Below are 17645 nucleotides of genomic sequence, written 5' to 3'. Positions count from 1 at the left end.
TCAAGCCGTTTGCTGAATTATCCCTGAAGCGCCATCAACGAGCCTGAATAGCTTGTTGATTTGTCCTTCACTCCTACAAAAGGCAGCGCTCAAAGTGTTTGCATGCAAACTGGGGATGGCACTTCAATTCCTCTCTATTCCACTGAAAAGACTGAGTGGAAAGGCATCTATGGTGTAGCTATGAAAGTACACAACCTTATAAGTAAACAACCTGACAGTACACAACCATTTCCAGAGGAATATGGTTTTGTATGATTTGATCTGAGATTCTTGTAGCTGATCTACAAGCTCACATACAAGTTAATTGCATGACAGCAGCCAACAAGTAAACAAAGCTATGTATTTGCATGTGAGAGAGAGAGAGAGGTGCCCCTACTCAACTGAAATTTCACAGAGGATCATGTCTACAAATGCTAATTCTAGCCTTTAATTCTCCCCCTGTTAGTTTCATCCCTTGTTAATAAGCATGAAATTTAAAAAGACAACATATTAGCCTTGTTACGTAGGAAGTGATAAGGTCCTGTAATACACAGAAAACACAGAGGATGGAGATAACGGCAAGCGACAGGCATTCCACACCACGAGGAGAGAAGCTATAGCTACTGTACTGTACAATGCCAGTCTCCAACTGGCTATTGTGCTATCTATTATGGGTTGAATCCTTACTTAAAATATGTGAGGTAAAATATAATATTCTAGAATATTCTTGTCTCTGTTGTTGCGATAAAGGAAACTTTGCTAGAGAAATTATATTATTCCATCCCATGCAGGAGTCAAGCAGAGTTTGTTCAATAGGTTTGGTCAAGTATCGCATGTGGGTAACATGAAATGAACATTAGCATGTAACATTTAAAGGGAAACTTCAGGATTTTGGTAATGAGGCCCTTTATCTACTTCCCCCAGAGTCAGATGAACTCGTGGATACCATTTTTGTGTTTCTGAGTGTGGTTTGAAGGAAGTTGCTGACTACAGCAGCGCTAGCGCAATTGCTAACTAGCATTAGCACAATGACTGGAAGTCTATGGGTATCTGCTAGCATGCTAGGAAAATTAATTTGACGTCCCCTACTAGATGCTCAGGCTACTATGAGGAAGGCTTTTCTGACTGGATACATGAGGTGGTTTCTTTCAGCACTGCACTCGCTGGCAGTCGAGTGGGGCAATTTCCCTGCTATACACTTGAGTGCCTATTCCATCACGCAACCAAAGAGAAGTTGAGAGGAGGCAGAGTGTATCTATGATTTGGGGCAAACGGCATCACATGTCCCCTTTCACATTGAAGATTGGTACAATGTATTATGCAATAACATTTTCTGAAAACCCTGGATATGTTGGGGGCATTCAAGCCAGGACTATTGCCTTCCAGAGTGCTAGCCTGGTTGGTTAGTCTGCCATTGTTTTTTCATATCCTATGAACAACCCATGTGAAATGTTTTATGAATGTAGTGCATTTATACTGTACATTGTTGAAAGAAGGCATGAGCTATTATGGATGCCTACAGCAAGTACAATAATGATCTATACTGCTTTTGCATATGTATTGGATGTTAAACTCGCCCATAGTTTATTAGATGGAGTACAATGATGACTTCACCATTCACCAAGACTGTTGGCTTTGAGTGGCGTGTGATGTTGTGTAGAAGGTTGTGTGTTCAAGCCCCCCTTGGGTCAAAACAGAATGCACTGTTACACATAAAACACTAGTAATAAGCCTTAATTAAGATTTATATTATGAATGGATGGTCATAAGATTTTATAAAGGTTTACAGTGCTTTCAGAAAGTCTTCAAACCCCTTGACTTTTTCCACATTTTGTTGAGTTAAAGCCTGCATTTAAAATTGATTAAATTAAGATTCAGGAGTAAAATAAGTTCAGGAGTAAAAATGTGCTTAACAAGTCACATAATAAGTTGCATGGACTCACACTGTGTGCAATAATGGTGTTTAACATGATTTTTGAATTACCTCATCTCCGTACCCCACACATACAATTACAGTATCTGTAAGGTCCCTCAGTCGAGCAGTGAATTTCCAAACACAGATTCAACCACAAAGCCAGGGAGGTTTTGCAATGCCTCGCAAAGAAGTGCACCTATTGGTAGATGGGTAAAAAATAAAATAAAAGCAAATATTGAATATCCCTTTGAGCATGGTGAAGTTATTAATTACACTTTGGATGGTGTATCAATAAACCCAGTCACTACAAAGATACAGGCATCCTTCCTAACTAAGTTGCCGAAGAGGAAGGAAACCGCTCAGGGATTTCACCATGAGGCCAATGGTGACTTTAAAACAGTTACAGAGTTTAATGGCTGTGATAGGAGAAAACTGAGGATGGATCAACAACATTGTAGTTAATCCACAATACTATCCTAATTTGCAGAGTGAAAAGAAGGAAGCAAGCCTGTACATAATAAAAATATTCCCAAAACATGCATCCTGTTTGCAACAAGGCACTAAAATAATACTGCAAAAAATGTGTCAAAGCAATTCACCTTTTTTCATGAATACAAAGTGTTATGTTTGGACTGGGGAGTTTTTCAGGGTAAAAAATTAACAGAATGGAGCTAAGCACAGGCAAAATCCTAGAGAAAAACCTGGTTTCAGTCTGCTTTCCACAGACACTGGGAGATCAATTCACCTTTCAGCAGGACAATAACCTAAAACACAAGGTCAAATCTACACTGGAGTTGCTTACCAAGAAGCCAGTGAATGTTCCCGAGTGGCATTCCTACAGTTTTGACTTAAATCTACTTAAAAATATATGGCAAGACCTGAAAATGGTTTTCTAGCAATGATCAACAACCAATTTGACAGAGCTTGAAGAATTTTGAAAAGAATAATGGGCAAATGTTGCACAATCCAGGTGTGTAAAGCTCTTAGAGACTTACCCAGAAAGACTCACAGCTGTAATCGCTGCCAAATGTGCTTTTAAAAAGTATTCACTCAGGGGTGTGAATACTTATGTAAATAAGATATTTCTGTACTTCATTTTCAATACATTTGCAAAAATGTCTAAAAACATGTTTTCACTTTGTTATTATGGGGTATTGTGTGTAGATGGGTGAAATCTTCTTTTTTATCAATTTTGAATTCAGGCTGTAACACAACAAAATGTGGAATAAGTCAAGGCGTATGAATACTTTCTGAAGGCCCTGTATATGATGGATGGATGGGTGGGTGGGTGGGTGGATGGATGTATGGATGGATTACACACTGTATTGGGATTGCAGAAGGCTGACCAAGATAAAGACACTTCTTACAATTCCGTACTAACGCAGTCTCCCTCTTTCTTTCTCTCGACTGGGACAGATTTTATTAATTGTATCAAATGGCAGACAGAAAGTAAAGCAGACAAGATAATAATTGACACAATTGAGCACCTACAGTATGCAATTTCAACAAAGTGATCTTGCCCGAAAACGCACCAAATTAATAAAAGATTAGCCGCTCTTCACTTGCTAAACAGCACAATCATCTCATATTCTTTTGTCAATGTGAAAGCACCTCATTGCTATTCCTCGCTATGCCTCATTAGGCTGTGAGAAAATATTAACAAGTGTCACGTGAACTTGAGAAAGATGGATAATTTCATACCTTCTCATTTATCAGCTGTTTTCTTTTAGAGAAATACTGATTTCTGATGTCGTAAAGGGGGCCTCCATTACTGTATTTATTTATACCCTACAAATAAATTGTACATTATGTGGTAGTGGGATGTAGGCTTATAGGACGTTTCATGTCGTTCCAGCTTTTGATGAGCATTGTGTTTGGTACTGTACACATGTCCGTCGGGGGTATTTTCCTTTCCCAGTCATCTTCTGGGTTTATCTCAGATACTGGGTTCTGGTGTTGTAAAAGGGGCCTCTGTAACACTCTATTTATACTCCACAGATAAATACTACATCTATATATGTGGTTGTGGTACATATAGGACGTTTTTATGTCGTTCCAGCTTTTGATGTGCATTGGGTTTGATACAGTAAATGTGTCCGTGGCGGGGGTTTGATCTGGTGCCGACGCTCCCCACACACGCCCCCCGGCTGAATTGGCATTTTGAGCTTCCTGTGGAGGACAAAAGGCAGCTCCAGCCTGCCACACGCCACTGATGGCCACCACTGTGAGTAGAGAAGTGGCATGCTGGAACATACCTGACTGCACGCCAAAACAGATGGCCATTTGTATCCCATAGAGCAAATGACTGTAATAGGCAGCCACTGCTGGTCATCAGGTGTCGTCTTTTTGCTCCTCTAACGACATGCTGCCAATGCTGACAAACAAGGCAGATGAAAGGGGATGCGACAGTATGGGGTCGAGATTATTTTAGTAGTGATGACTGGTGCTAGCTGTTAGCATTAACCACAGTGCAATTGATGAAGACTGAGGGAGGTCACCAGGTAGACGGCTGATGGCGGAGCCTGGCATTATAATACTTTATTAGAAGTGATACCTTCTGCTTTTCCAATTAGGTGGGAAAAAAGATTAGGACATTTCCATTAATCTTCCAGTCTTTCTTCCCAATGCACCGCGGTGCCGCAATGGCACGGACTGACACAGAATGTCTCTTCAGGCTCTGTGGAAACAAGTATAGTTTCCATGGTCATGTTGGATCGGTCAAGAGGGCCCAAACCATAGACATCTATTACAATAGGATAGCACACAATCCTCACATAGGTGTTTCATGCTGGTATCAAATTCAGTTACCTGCTTTCAGTGTACTACCTTTGTGTCAGTTTGTTGCATGTCACAGTATGCATATACTTCCCTACAAGAATTGGGAGAGATAGTATATTGCTTGACAATAGCCTCACCCTTTGAGTTGTAAAAATAAACCCCTAAAGGGATAATACATATAGGTAAGACAAAATCAACCAATAAAAATAAGGTTGAAAAGCACTTCCGAATGTATATTCGTCATGAGATGCATGGTTAATTCTGAGGAGAAAACAAAATTGTAAAAGTAATGTTGACACATTTACCATCAGGGTAATTCATCATATTTAGACGACCTCTGCTTCAACAACCAAAAGCTCTCGGGAGTCAAAGCCAGGATTCATAACAGTCTGCTATTTCATTGGCCAACATATCTGCTCATGGTCTACACAAAGATGGCAATGTATCAAGAGACAAAACAAATATATATAACAGTCTACAAATTAAAAGACATTGAACGGGATCTTAAGCACTTAGAAATTCGTAACAAAAATACAATAAATTGCAGGACATTACATATCATATGAAATGGATGACGTTGTACACAATAGTGCAACATTTTTGAGAACCCATTTTGGCTTGAGAGCTACTTTCAAAACTCCTAGCTGAAATTATACAAAAGCTTTACAACGCATCTTTAATACAGTTTTGTAATGAAAAACTCCAAAACAGGAAAGCTCAGTCTTTGCTGGTCTTTTTGTCCTTGTGTTCAATATTTAATTTGATCTGGGTACACCGTTATTGGTTAATTAAGGCTAATGTTTGCAGTGGCCATATGTGCGTTCAACCTCAAATTGTGAACATGCCGGGTCCGCAAACATTTGTGCGTTTGATGTCATTTGACTTTAAAGTGTATTCATTGTCAGCAGCATATTTAGTGTGGAGTTACAGCAAGGCATTGGTGACACTGAACATAACTCAGACACCTGCTGTTGCTGTTTGGGTATCACCCAATTTTTGTATCTCTAGTTTGAGTCCCATAAATGTGAGGAAAAGTAAAAAACACAATTAATTCCTTTAAGAGTTCTCCCCTCCCCCCTCCCAGATAGCTGAAAAGAGCCCATGCAGTAATTGGCTTAGTGTACTGTATGTGGGTCATCCTTGAAGCTCTGTATGCATTGATCTCCTGTCACTCATTTGCCAAACCAATGCTGGAGACTGCTTGGTAAGTGCGCGCGCACACACTCACATTATTTCTCCTCTCGACGATGACCGTAATAATACAGATTACTACCATGTGCTTCTATAATCCTTTAAAGGTTCCCAGTGGTTATTTAACAGATGTGTTTTTCCTTGATAACTGTTTGCAGTTATCCACCACAGAGGATTTAAGCCCCTTGAGGCAAGGTTTTTATTCCAGGCGCGAGCCATTACATTATGGAGGTCATTCAATGGCAAACAATAATCCCTGTGTTGCAAGTAGGTATTGCAAACACTGAATGATTGAATATGAGTTCAAGGACAAAGTAGCCTGGACAACAAGAAGTGTGAGAATTTAAAAAAACAATATTATTAAGAATGGTTCTTATTTCAGTCTTAAGTAAGGAGAGCTGCCGCTAGAGACATGGCATATACAGTTAACTTTAGGGCTTTTAAGAATGTTCTTCTGTGATATGATTTTTGCTGTGATTCTATGTAATCAATCAGACCTCTCATCTTTCAAGCTAGTGCAGGATTTTTCAGGGAGAAAGCAACAACTACATGGTCAGCTGTAACGGCTATTGCCGCCCTTAAAAGAACACACAGAATTCATTTTGTGCTTGCTAGTATTCGTAACATTGCCAACACTCCGAGTGACACACTTATCCACATCTCACTATTGAGCAAGGCCCTGTTACATGATGAGAAATAATGGAAACGTCAAGAGTGCGCGGGCTGTAATGATGAAGCTAGCCATGTGCAACAGCCAACCGGACAGTCGGCATGTAGCTACACTTAACCTTCGAGATGCGACGAAGCAGAGGCCAACATGGGGATGCCATGTTCCTGCCAGTCAGCCTGCACACTGGATGCTTCCTATCGGTGATAATTAATTTCCCACCGAATCGATCGCATTTACATGCGGCCAGGAGTCGCTGGCTGGAATTACTTTCTGATTGATGAATAGACCGATACAAACATGAGCAGACCCTGTCCTCCTGTATGTATATATCAAACATGAGCAGACCCTGTCCTCCTGTATGTATGTATCAAAACAAAACAAAAATCACCACAAAGGTAAGCATACGCTGTCTCATAAATATTGAGATGCAGCCGAGGTGGTAAGGACAAGAGGTGAGAGCGGGGTGGCGGATCCCAAATTATACAGAGTAACATTCCCTGCTGCTCAGCCAACATTTAGATAATGAAACATGTAGTGGGGCAGCTGGCTCAAGAGTAGTTAGAGAACAACAGAGAGAGAGAGCGCAACTCCTGGCCTACCTCAGCAGAATACACAAACACTCTCCAGGAGGCTCCCAAGGTGCAGCAGAGAGCTGGCTGAACCACACTGCTTCTCTGCAATGTTTTATTGTTGGCCGACCTGGCCGGAACACTCCCCGAGGCTTTGGTTAAAAAACTACTCCGCTCAAAACTTATTACAGCTAAAATGGAGTTGAGTTGTTAGTTGCCGAAATGGTGCTAAGGCAAGTTGATGTCTCTGACTGGGATGCTTGTAATTGTTTTTTATGGGTTTGGCAGTCCGTCTTAATACATGTTCATACGCCAGATTTGTTTTGTTTTGATGGAGGTGCACAAAGTATCATCGAGATATATTACAGGAAATATTTGAAAGCAATAACTACAATAGTGACCAGCAGTTACCAAAGCACTATATTACATGCATTAATAAAACCCTTGGAAGTTAATGTTGCCCAGGTAACTATGTTCTACCGGCATTATTATGGGAGTGAACAAGGTGACAGGAGAAGACAAACTAGTTTAATTAACAGTAACCTTATTTTCCCTGAAACGAGGGGATCTTTAAATGAACTCTTAAAAGTTCAAACCTTTTGTGCCCTTGGATCCAGGAATGGAAGTCAAAACTGGGTTAACCTACAGAACACCCTATAGGAGATGATATATTTTCCAAATATGAAAATAGTTATCAATGTGGCTTAGTGTTTTTGACTTCCCAGATAGGCACAAAAATAACCAAAATATTAAACCGGACAAATTCAAAGTAGAGATAATTACATCTCATCATGACAGTCCCAAATGAACCCATGTTTGGATTAGCTTAATGGCCCAGTGCAGTCAAAAACTATATTTCTGTATTTTATATATATTGCCACACTATGAGGGTGGAATAATACTGCGAAATTGTGAGAATGATGAGAATGCCCTTTTAGTTTAAGAGCTGTTTGAAAAGACCACCTGAAATTTCAGCCTGTTTTGGAGGGATGTAGTTTGGGCCTGCCTGGTGACATCACCAGGTGGTAAATTAGTTAATAGACCAATAAGAAAGAGTTCCAAACATCTCTGCCAATAACAGCTAGTTTTCAGTTTTCCCCTCCCCACTCAGACCACTCCCAGACAGTCCTAGCAAAATTCTTGCTTAAGAAATTGCTCTTTGCTGAGAAGCTATTTTTGTTTCTTTTTGATCCTTTTAATTGAAAACAATCACAGTAAGGTACTTCATTGTTACCCAGAAATGATTTGATAGAGATAAAAACAGCTGCATTGGACCTTCACTGTTGAAGGGGGATAAAGTCTACCACCACCACAGGTGTGCTTGAATTAATCAGAAATTCTGGCAGCAGATAAGAGAACATTGTTTTTTTGTTTTTTCTCCAACCATTTAGTTGGAACACAATTCCTGCCCTGCATCATATCAAAGCCATTCCAAGGTTTTAAGTTCATGTGGATGTCATCCTGCCATCAACGCAAACAGGAGATGATCATGAAGGGGAGGGAAACCTTGTCCTTTCCCCCCCTTAAAATCATGCAGAGCTTGCAGATCTGGCGTCCTTGCGTAGCTCTCTCTGTTTCTTCATTGATTAGGGAACAAAGGATGCTTTTATCAGAGGGGAACATGGGAGAGCACGGTAGGCGTCACTCGTGGAGACCCGGCTGATTAGAAGAACCCGGCCGTATCCATCAGCATCACATGCTCCTGTTCTCCGTGCAAGCCTTGGGGGTCTCTGTGATGTGGACATTTCTCCAGATTGATTAGTCTGCTTGTCAACTCCCCCCATTTTCCCCTGCATCCCGGGGACTTAAAAGACACTTGACTCCACAAAAAGACAACGGTACTTTGATCGGAGGGGCCAATTTGCTCAGGGGGAGTCAATACATGTCCGTTGAACCCATCACAGTGGAGTGGTAGTCACAGTTTTGTGTGAAGGAGCCACATACTCCATACATGCAGTATAGGTGCTAAATATTTCCCACTATTCACTAATAATCTAAGCTTCTGAGATTTACATTTGGTTTTTGAAAAGTACAACTGGTTTACCATATCATCAACATGAAATCCAGCTTTTGCACAAACATTGGAGATTGAGGAGTAGATAATGGTATCTCTAAAATATACCTGTTGTTTATAAGTGTTTTATGATAATGATAGTTAATATGCAATTTCATAGCTTCAAGTTATCAAAAACAACATCTTACAGATTTCACATTTAATTGGAATAGAAAATGAAAAGCTTCTAGCAGTAATTAGTTACTAACTCAACTTCGAGCAGAAAAAGGGAGAGAAGAAAGGTGGTTGCTGTTATGACATGTCTGTTTATGGCATAAGTTACTATCCACACACACACACACACACCTTGAGAGTGATGGACAGGAACAGACATCAGGGACGTGCTTTCTCTCCATTGACACTGACAGGTTGTCTAACTGTGCCCTGCACCTTTTCAGGGCTGAAGGGACACACCTTGCAATCAGCCCAGCATGTAACTGTGGTGGATCATACTGCACTATGGGAGAAGTCACCGACAGAGACATCCACCATATGCCTGAAGTCCTCTGTGGAATAGACTGGTACTGAGGCACATGGAAGTCTATTTGAGATGTATGCTGTTATGCATCTGGCTCACAATATCAATTATAAATCTGAAAAATTGCCTACGTCGCAGTACTTCTATCAAAATGTGTAGTGATGTGTTTTATGCCATATAATGAAAATTGCAGAGACCACACTGCCTGAAATTTGTCATTAAGTTCTGCATGTCATTTGCGATGCTCCTTCACGATAGCTCTTTGTGTGCTGCCAATAAAGAGTATCAAACAGAATAGCTGTTTGTGTAATCAATCGATGGCCTTAGATTTCTTTCAATCTAGCCTTCAATATAAATGTAAATATGTGTATTGTTAATGGCATGCACCATTGTCAAATCCATTGACAAACACTCTGCAAACATGTCATCATAATGTACTCTATAATCAGTGGTAGACTACTGCAGTATATTTGCAATATGGGGCAATGCAGTGGCAGTATATTGAAATACAGGCTTTTTTTGCCTTTAACACATTCAAGCCAAGTATTTGGCCCAGATATCAAATTGGGTTCAGTACACTGGGGCATAAATATGTTACATCACCAGGCACCCTACTTAGGGACCTCAAAACACACTATGACGGGAAAAATTGACAATATACCAACCAACAAAAATTTCTTATGAATACGAATGATTGCAAAAAATATGTTCATGCATTTTATTTTTGCTAATCAAAATATTTCGTAGAAAGTTGTCTTTAAAGAACTGGCAGATACTGTATGTTTCAGATACTGTATTTTCAATCCTAAAACCAGTAGAAAGGCACTATTAATTATATGATGTATTAATTATTGTATTCATGGTATAGGGAAGCGACAGAATCGTATATGACTTTTATTGAACCGCTCAGCGCTGAGTGACTAGTCTGAGCAGTAGGTGATATTCGAGCTATAGAAAATTCCAGCCTAACCCCATGCCTTAAATCCAGCAGTGCCATTTGGTAAGAGATCATGTCTTAAATACCATCTGTTTCTATCTTATCCCAGAGAAGGATAGCTAACATCACTCCTCAGTTCTGTTAATGGTAGGGGAGCCTCCCCAGACCAATAAGCAGCGAGGCGCTGGTATTTCTCTCGCAAGTTGGCTCGCGTTTGGAAAAATTCTGACACGGGCCTCTGCACTAAATATAAAGACATACCCTGGGAGTCCACGCACTCAAGTGAATGTCAAGTAAGGCTAATTTTGATGAGCTAAATCTTTGCCATGACATCCAACAGCGATTAAGCTGTAGTTGTGGATGTGAGTGTGTGCGGTGAATGGCGTGTAATATAAATGTGAACATCAGTATGAATGAAGTGTGAGAACTTCAATCCATAAAGCCACTTAATTATGTATGAAGAAACAACTTTCCAACCACGGCTATAAACTTCAATGCACTTTGGGTATGTTTGTTTGCAGTCGATTTCTGTGTTTGTGTGTGTGTAGGTCTTCACTGTGAATGCGTTAGTCAGAATGCATCCATCTGTCTGTCTCTCAGTCTGAGTACAAATAGCGTACATCCTTTGCTGCTAATCTCCATGTTGGTAAATACACAGTGAAAGTGTGTGCGTGTATGCAGCACACTCTGTATGTCTTTCAGTATTGATATATTCTCGCGCTGAAGGGGAGGTGGAGCCGCATGCCCCTTAAGCACATTATCCTTTTCCTCTCCACGCTTCATGCTAGCTAGATAATACCTGGGCAAGGCTTCAGCATAGCCTACTTAGCCATGGCTAACGCCACAGCTCTGCACATGCTCTCTGAACTCTGCACCTGGGCCAGACAAGTCTACCACAGTTTACCTCAATAATGCAGCAAAGCTGAAGCCTTACCTGAGGAAATGCTGACTGTATGCTGCTGTAGCAGGTTCATGGTTAGTTCTCCACAGAGTTAGCCTGAGTGATATGACTGGCAGAGAGCAGATGACCGAAGACCACATAAAAAGGAGATGTAGCCACAGTGGCGTGTATTCATGGATGCCAAGGGAAGCCAGGCTTCCCCAAAAACAAATCAATTAATCTTCGTCTCTCTGTGTTTCATAATTTTCCTTAAATTCACAAGAGGCTGAATGTATCTCACTGGAGAGAGCATCCGAGCGAGCAAAACAGCACCCCTTTGTCTCTGTATGTGTCATCCATCTATCTGATACTGTCTGGTTAAAAAGATTATGACATTGTTGCCGCCTATAGCATTGAATGCAAGGGAAGCCAGCAAGCATTTGGCCACCCTTGATAAAAAAAGTATAAAATAATAGCCAATCAGCATTGAGCTAAACTGAGTGAGCTCAACTGTGAATGGGTCCTGGCGCACCACAAGTGAAGCCAGTTTGGATTTGGCTTCACACCAATCACATCACATCTAGAGCAAAACGTCATTGACAGAATAAAACTTGAATTGTTGCATCTCGTTGTGATGTTGTCCTCCGGTGGCTAGCTAGCTAAAATTGGCCCTTTCCTAAATTAGCCATGGATAGAGATAGGGATTTGGACTTGTGATTGTACTTAATTCTCCCTCCTGGCCAATGATTATAATGGCGATTCTGATCCAACCATAAATGAATTGTGCCCCTGGCCTAAGAGGATGAAAGTTCACTATGTAGCTAGCTGTAGTAGGCTAATGTTAACTAGCTGGCTCATCAATGCCCCTGAAAGGAAGTTAGGCTAGCGAGCAAGCGTTTTAGCCAGATAGCCTAGGACAACAAAAACTAAAAGTGTGTACTGTATGACAGAGATATAGACCGTTTTGTCAACATTGGTAGGGTGAGTGAACATGTTTTTTTCTACATGTTTTTTCTGTGCACACACACACACACACACACACACACACACACAGAGAGATAAATCAGAACCATGGACAGCTACATTATATTTAGTTTACGTTGATTGGACTGAATTGTTTTTGGTATATTTTCGTTGTCACTGTATTAGACTAAGCATAAGTGATTTGATGATCTTGAAATGGTGCTGAAATAGTGGAGGCAGCTCCTGTTTTCTTTGCGGTAACTCTCTGTGGTTTATTAGTCAGAAAATGTCAGAAACATTCACTTGCTTGACCATGCTGTAGGTCATGTAACTGTTTGTTACATGCAATATGCTATGTGGACTTCACTAGACAGATGTTGCTCTCCGGTTTTGTGATGAAACAAAAGGTGTGGTTGAATTTATTCTGCCAGTGTTTCTTCTAATTGTCTCGGCCTTAAGCCTATATATCACGGTCGCAAGGGATATGAACTAACAGGTTATAGCAAACAACGCAATTAGCACAACACACAGGTTGTAATATGGCTTTCTTTTCCTGGCTTGGCTTCCCCAGTGATTTTACCCATGCACCGCTACTGTGTAGCCATTAGCCAAAAGCTACTGCTACTTTAAACATCGTTTTTACTTTGCTTGAATAAGCCTGTGTCACTGCAAATAAGAGCAGGCTTGGCCATTCTTATGACTTCTTTATTTGGAGCGATCAGCGATGTGATAATGGTAACAAATGACTAACAAATTACAGTACAATAATATGTCTGTGTTATCACAGTTTTCCTGTGCTTCAGGGTTTGCTTAGCAGTTCTGTTCTCACAGTATCAACCTACATAATCCTATAACATTTCTTGGATAGCCAAACAAGAATCTGCACAAAGGGGATTTATTCAATCTCCCACACTTCATTACAGTGTCTTGGTAGTTTCTTGAATGGCATACAAGAGGCCTTAAAATGGCTTCAAAGCAGGGGAGTGAGACAGAGTGAAAAAAAAACGGAAAGACTAAATCATAGACTGCGTACCGCCCCTGTTCCTCAGTTTAGTGAATCCCCACTCATGTAATCCACAGGAGATACGAGATTATTTCCATCAACAAAAAAAAGCTGCTGGTGAATGTAGGCCAAGCTGGTTCCAGTGCATATGCCGGAGACAATACAATCAAATCCAATGCCAGTGGACTGTGTCTACCTCTTTCTCTGTTGAAGATTGGCAATTTTGCAGGTTTATATGATTTGGCACATTCACCTGTTTGTTTCGATAGCACAATTCAGCCTTCCCTGAGCTTTTAAGGGAAAGGAAAGACACGAGTCTGGGAAAAAAACACACAATTTATTCAGACGATAAAACTGCTGTCAGCAAAACTGGCCCGTTTCATTAGGGACCGGGCCAAATGGGTCCTGTGGCTGTGTCAGATTGGAATAAGCCTTGTAGAAAGGTATAGCAAGGTAGATAGCCAATTCTGACAGTGATAATATTCTGTCCACGGCCTGGAAATTACACAAACAAAATCATGTTCGACCGCAAATTCCATCCCCTGGGGGGAACCTTTGTCGAAGTCTAGGATTGTTTATTTTGTGATTAGCATTCTCTCTGCAGGGATAACAAGTGGTTGACAGTGTTTATCGGCTGCAGTGGGTTAATGCCAGAGCTTACTGCATGCCAGGGCCCATTAGCTAAGGATCTGTGGTAAGTTCAATGCCCTATGTTTGATATTGAGCTTTTCGGTTTCCCAGCCAGACCATGCGAATTGCGGCACAAAGCCATTAGCCCCCTGACATTGGGGACAGAAATAGTTTGACGAACAACTGTCTCAATGACACACCCCATGGCAGACGGACAGCACTCCCTCTCCTCGCTTCGTTTTTGATAAGGCCTTAGCAAAAAAAGACCAGGTTCACCTTATCAATGGTAAGCCGGATGAGAAACGTGAATGATTTTCATGTACAGCGACACTGCGCCATTCATTTGTGTAATGGCTTCTCAAAACGTTATCGTTTATTGACTTGAGTATCCATTTCCTTCCACATGCACTCTGCTACTCTTTCCCTTGTCTCCCCTGAGTCTTCTTTGACCACATTTCCAGACCTATCTTGGTCTACAGATGCCAGCATTGGGTTAATTGCAAATTGAGGACAATGCCTGAAATCGTGGTAGATGATAGATGCTAGACTAGATGAGCAAGGTGTGGGAGAAATAGAATTAAAAAGAGAATCCTTAACATCCCTGTGTGAAATCAAATTATCACATCACAATCTTGGCCTAGGGGTTAAATTTGGGGATAAATTGAATATCTCTTTGAAGAGGGCTTGAACAACTGACTGTAACATGGAATGGCAAGATAAATCTCCATGTTGAAATTGTGAGGAGTTATATGCACCAACTAATTACTCTGCACTAACAGATACGATACCTAGTCTGTAAACACAAAACATTTGCTACATCTAGTGTTTTAAATGGAAATCGACATCAATGAACATCAATTATACAATAAATCAGGAGAAAGATGAGTGTCTTAATAAAACAAATTTCGACCACTATTTTCAGACTACTTCCAGATGTGCACTGCAACATCAGGAGGTAGCATTAGCCACTCTAGCAAAGTTTTATTAAGACAGTATGCATATGTGACCCACCACCTGGATTTGGTCCTATGTAGCAAAATCTGGAATGGTGTTTTTTACATTGGATATAGTTAGAGACTCCGAGCTAGAAAATGGTATATCATACACTGCAGTTGAGGAACAATGAGAAAGTAATTCTGCTTTTAAAGTTGATAAACTTGTAACCCCACTTTTGAGAAAATGGCCCGTAAATGTTTTGGTACACCTACTGGAGAGCTCTTCTTTGTCTACACCCATTCAGCATCGTTAACACCTTCTTCAGCCTGAGCCCCACCCATCTCTTTAAGGATTTACAGTGTAGTAAACAACCAAAGATTTCAAGACTAAAAGTGGTGAAAGTAGTAGCAAAAAATAGTAGTAAAAATAAACTTTATCCTCCAAATACAATTTGGTGCAGGTCATGTTGTTCTTCACATTACCGTCTCTGGTAAACACACACTATATCAAATCAAATCTATGTTTATTTGTCACGTGCACAGGATACAGAAGGTGTAAATGGTACCGGGGGGACTCAGACTGGGAAAAATCTATTTGAACGGTCATCCAACTCAGAATTCCAACTCGGGAACCTTTCTAGAGCTCCTACACAGATCATACACGTAACGTTAGCTAGCGAGCCAGCCAGCTAACGTTACCTAGCTAGCTAACAGTACGCTTTAACTTGTAATTAAAACAACTTTGACAAAATTAGAAACGTATAGTATCTGAAAATGTAGCTAGACTCTTACCCGTGTACATGGATGAATGCTTCTCCCTCTGTCATGGTTGCCCTTAGTTTGAAGATGTAATCCGGAGACAGGTATTTTATACAACAGCCTTCTTTCTGTGTTCTCTTTTTGGACTCTCTCCGCATTTGGCAATCATCTCTCTGCTTCCACCGGACATTCCACTGATTTCAAAACTCAGTCAACTTCTTCCGTGACAACGACACTGTTTCTTCCCCACCATTGTCATCAGAAGACTCTAAAATGTCTGGTTCAATGAACATTTTTCTACCTAAAATCGGCGATTTCCTCATTGTCTGATTCATTTTCAGAGTCAGAGAGAGTCAGCATTGCACGATCATCCATCACAACGTTTTCCCACTGAACTTTGTCGATAGCGCTATTAACTTCAGGGTAGCAATGTTGAGAGCAGTAGCAAAACTTTTTCAGTTCTTCATGATATCTTTCAAAAAAGCAGCGGTAGACAGGATTATCTACAAATACTTAGAAGCTCATGTTATAGACAGACGCATGCTACATGTCAGACCAATCCGAACTCATCTCTCGGCATGTCCAGCCCATCCATTATCTCAGCCAATCATGGCTAGCGGGAAGGTTCCTGTATTTTTCCCTATTAAAACCAACTAGGCTCATTATTTAACTATTTTATTCGTATTTACAGATGGCACACAAGTTTGTTATTAAGGCACGTTAAAGTTTTTTTATAACGTTCAAATGCCTCTCCTGTGAAGTTGTGGCGTGCGACATACTCCTAGTTTCTTGAAACGGGTCACATATTTTCCCTGTTTCTTTCCAGCTAGTTAAAGAGGAAACAATGCCTTTGGAGCCTGAACGGAGGATGTTTTATGTACAAGCCGGTCTCCGGGGGACACAAGTGTCTTGCCGGCTGTGCAGCTTAAAGGAATAATCCAATAAAAATCATGAAACTCCTGTCAATTTGGTGAAAGCCTATGTTCTATCAGTAGGTAAAATAAAACATTTCCCCATGATTTAACTTCTAAGTGGTCCGTCTGTGAAAATCAGGAAATCATGTAGGAACGTATCATCGCTACATAATTCTCGACTGGAGTGTGTTATCCCCTATCACATTTCATAACGCTTTTAAAACAATGACCTGCACTCCAGATCGGCCAATAGATCATATGGGCATACGTGTCTAGAACACATCCATCCATTCATATCATGACAAAGTATATATTTCGCTTAGATAAGGTCAATCTAAACAGTGTACCAAATTATTCAACCCCGTTTGACCCTGTGTGTCAGAGGTAAACAGCGATATTACAGAAAGGAGGAGATCGGAATTCCATTGTGCAATGAATGGAGAAAAGCCCCACCTAATTGACTATGGACCCATTGCAGTCACGTTGTCATGCTGCGTCACGCGGTTGCTAAGCTAATCATCACACAATCCCTTCTCAAAGTCAGGGTATGAGTCGAGAAAGCTGCCTATTTTCTTCAAAATACATAATGTCACAATTCCAAAGCTATACGATATTACAGAGAACAAGTGAATTATCTCAAACCCTCGAAAACATTTGCAATGTTGTACTTCTTGTTCACGAAATTCATGCTAATGTTAAGTTTTTGGAGCTAGCGCCCAATTGACTCCTATTCACTCCTTGAAGGAGAGCTCTCCTTGTCCCAGTATCGCCCAGAATGCACCGCGCAGCCCATTGACAACGCATGGGCAACGTACACAATGGGCGGAGTTACGATTCTAATGGAGTTTGCCATCTCCTCATAAGGATCTCTATGGGAAAGAAACGTACACTGCTCTCACTCTGGGCAGAGATTAACTGCAAGTTGAACTCGGTGAGATAGACTCCTAAATTGATATTCAGTTTGTTTTAGCGATTTTACAGCTAGTTAGCT

This window comes from Coregonus clupeaformis, chromosome 13, assembly GCF_020615455.1.
Source record: "Coregonus clupeaformis isolate EN_2021a chromosome 13, ASM2061545v1, whole genome shotgun sequence".
Classification (NCBI taxonomy): Eukaryota; Metazoa; Chordata; class Actinopteri; order Salmoniformes; family Salmonidae; genus Coregonus; species Coregonus clupeaformis.
The sequence above is the reverse complement of the archived record's forward strand: the minus strand, read 5'-3'. Positions refer to the sequence as shown.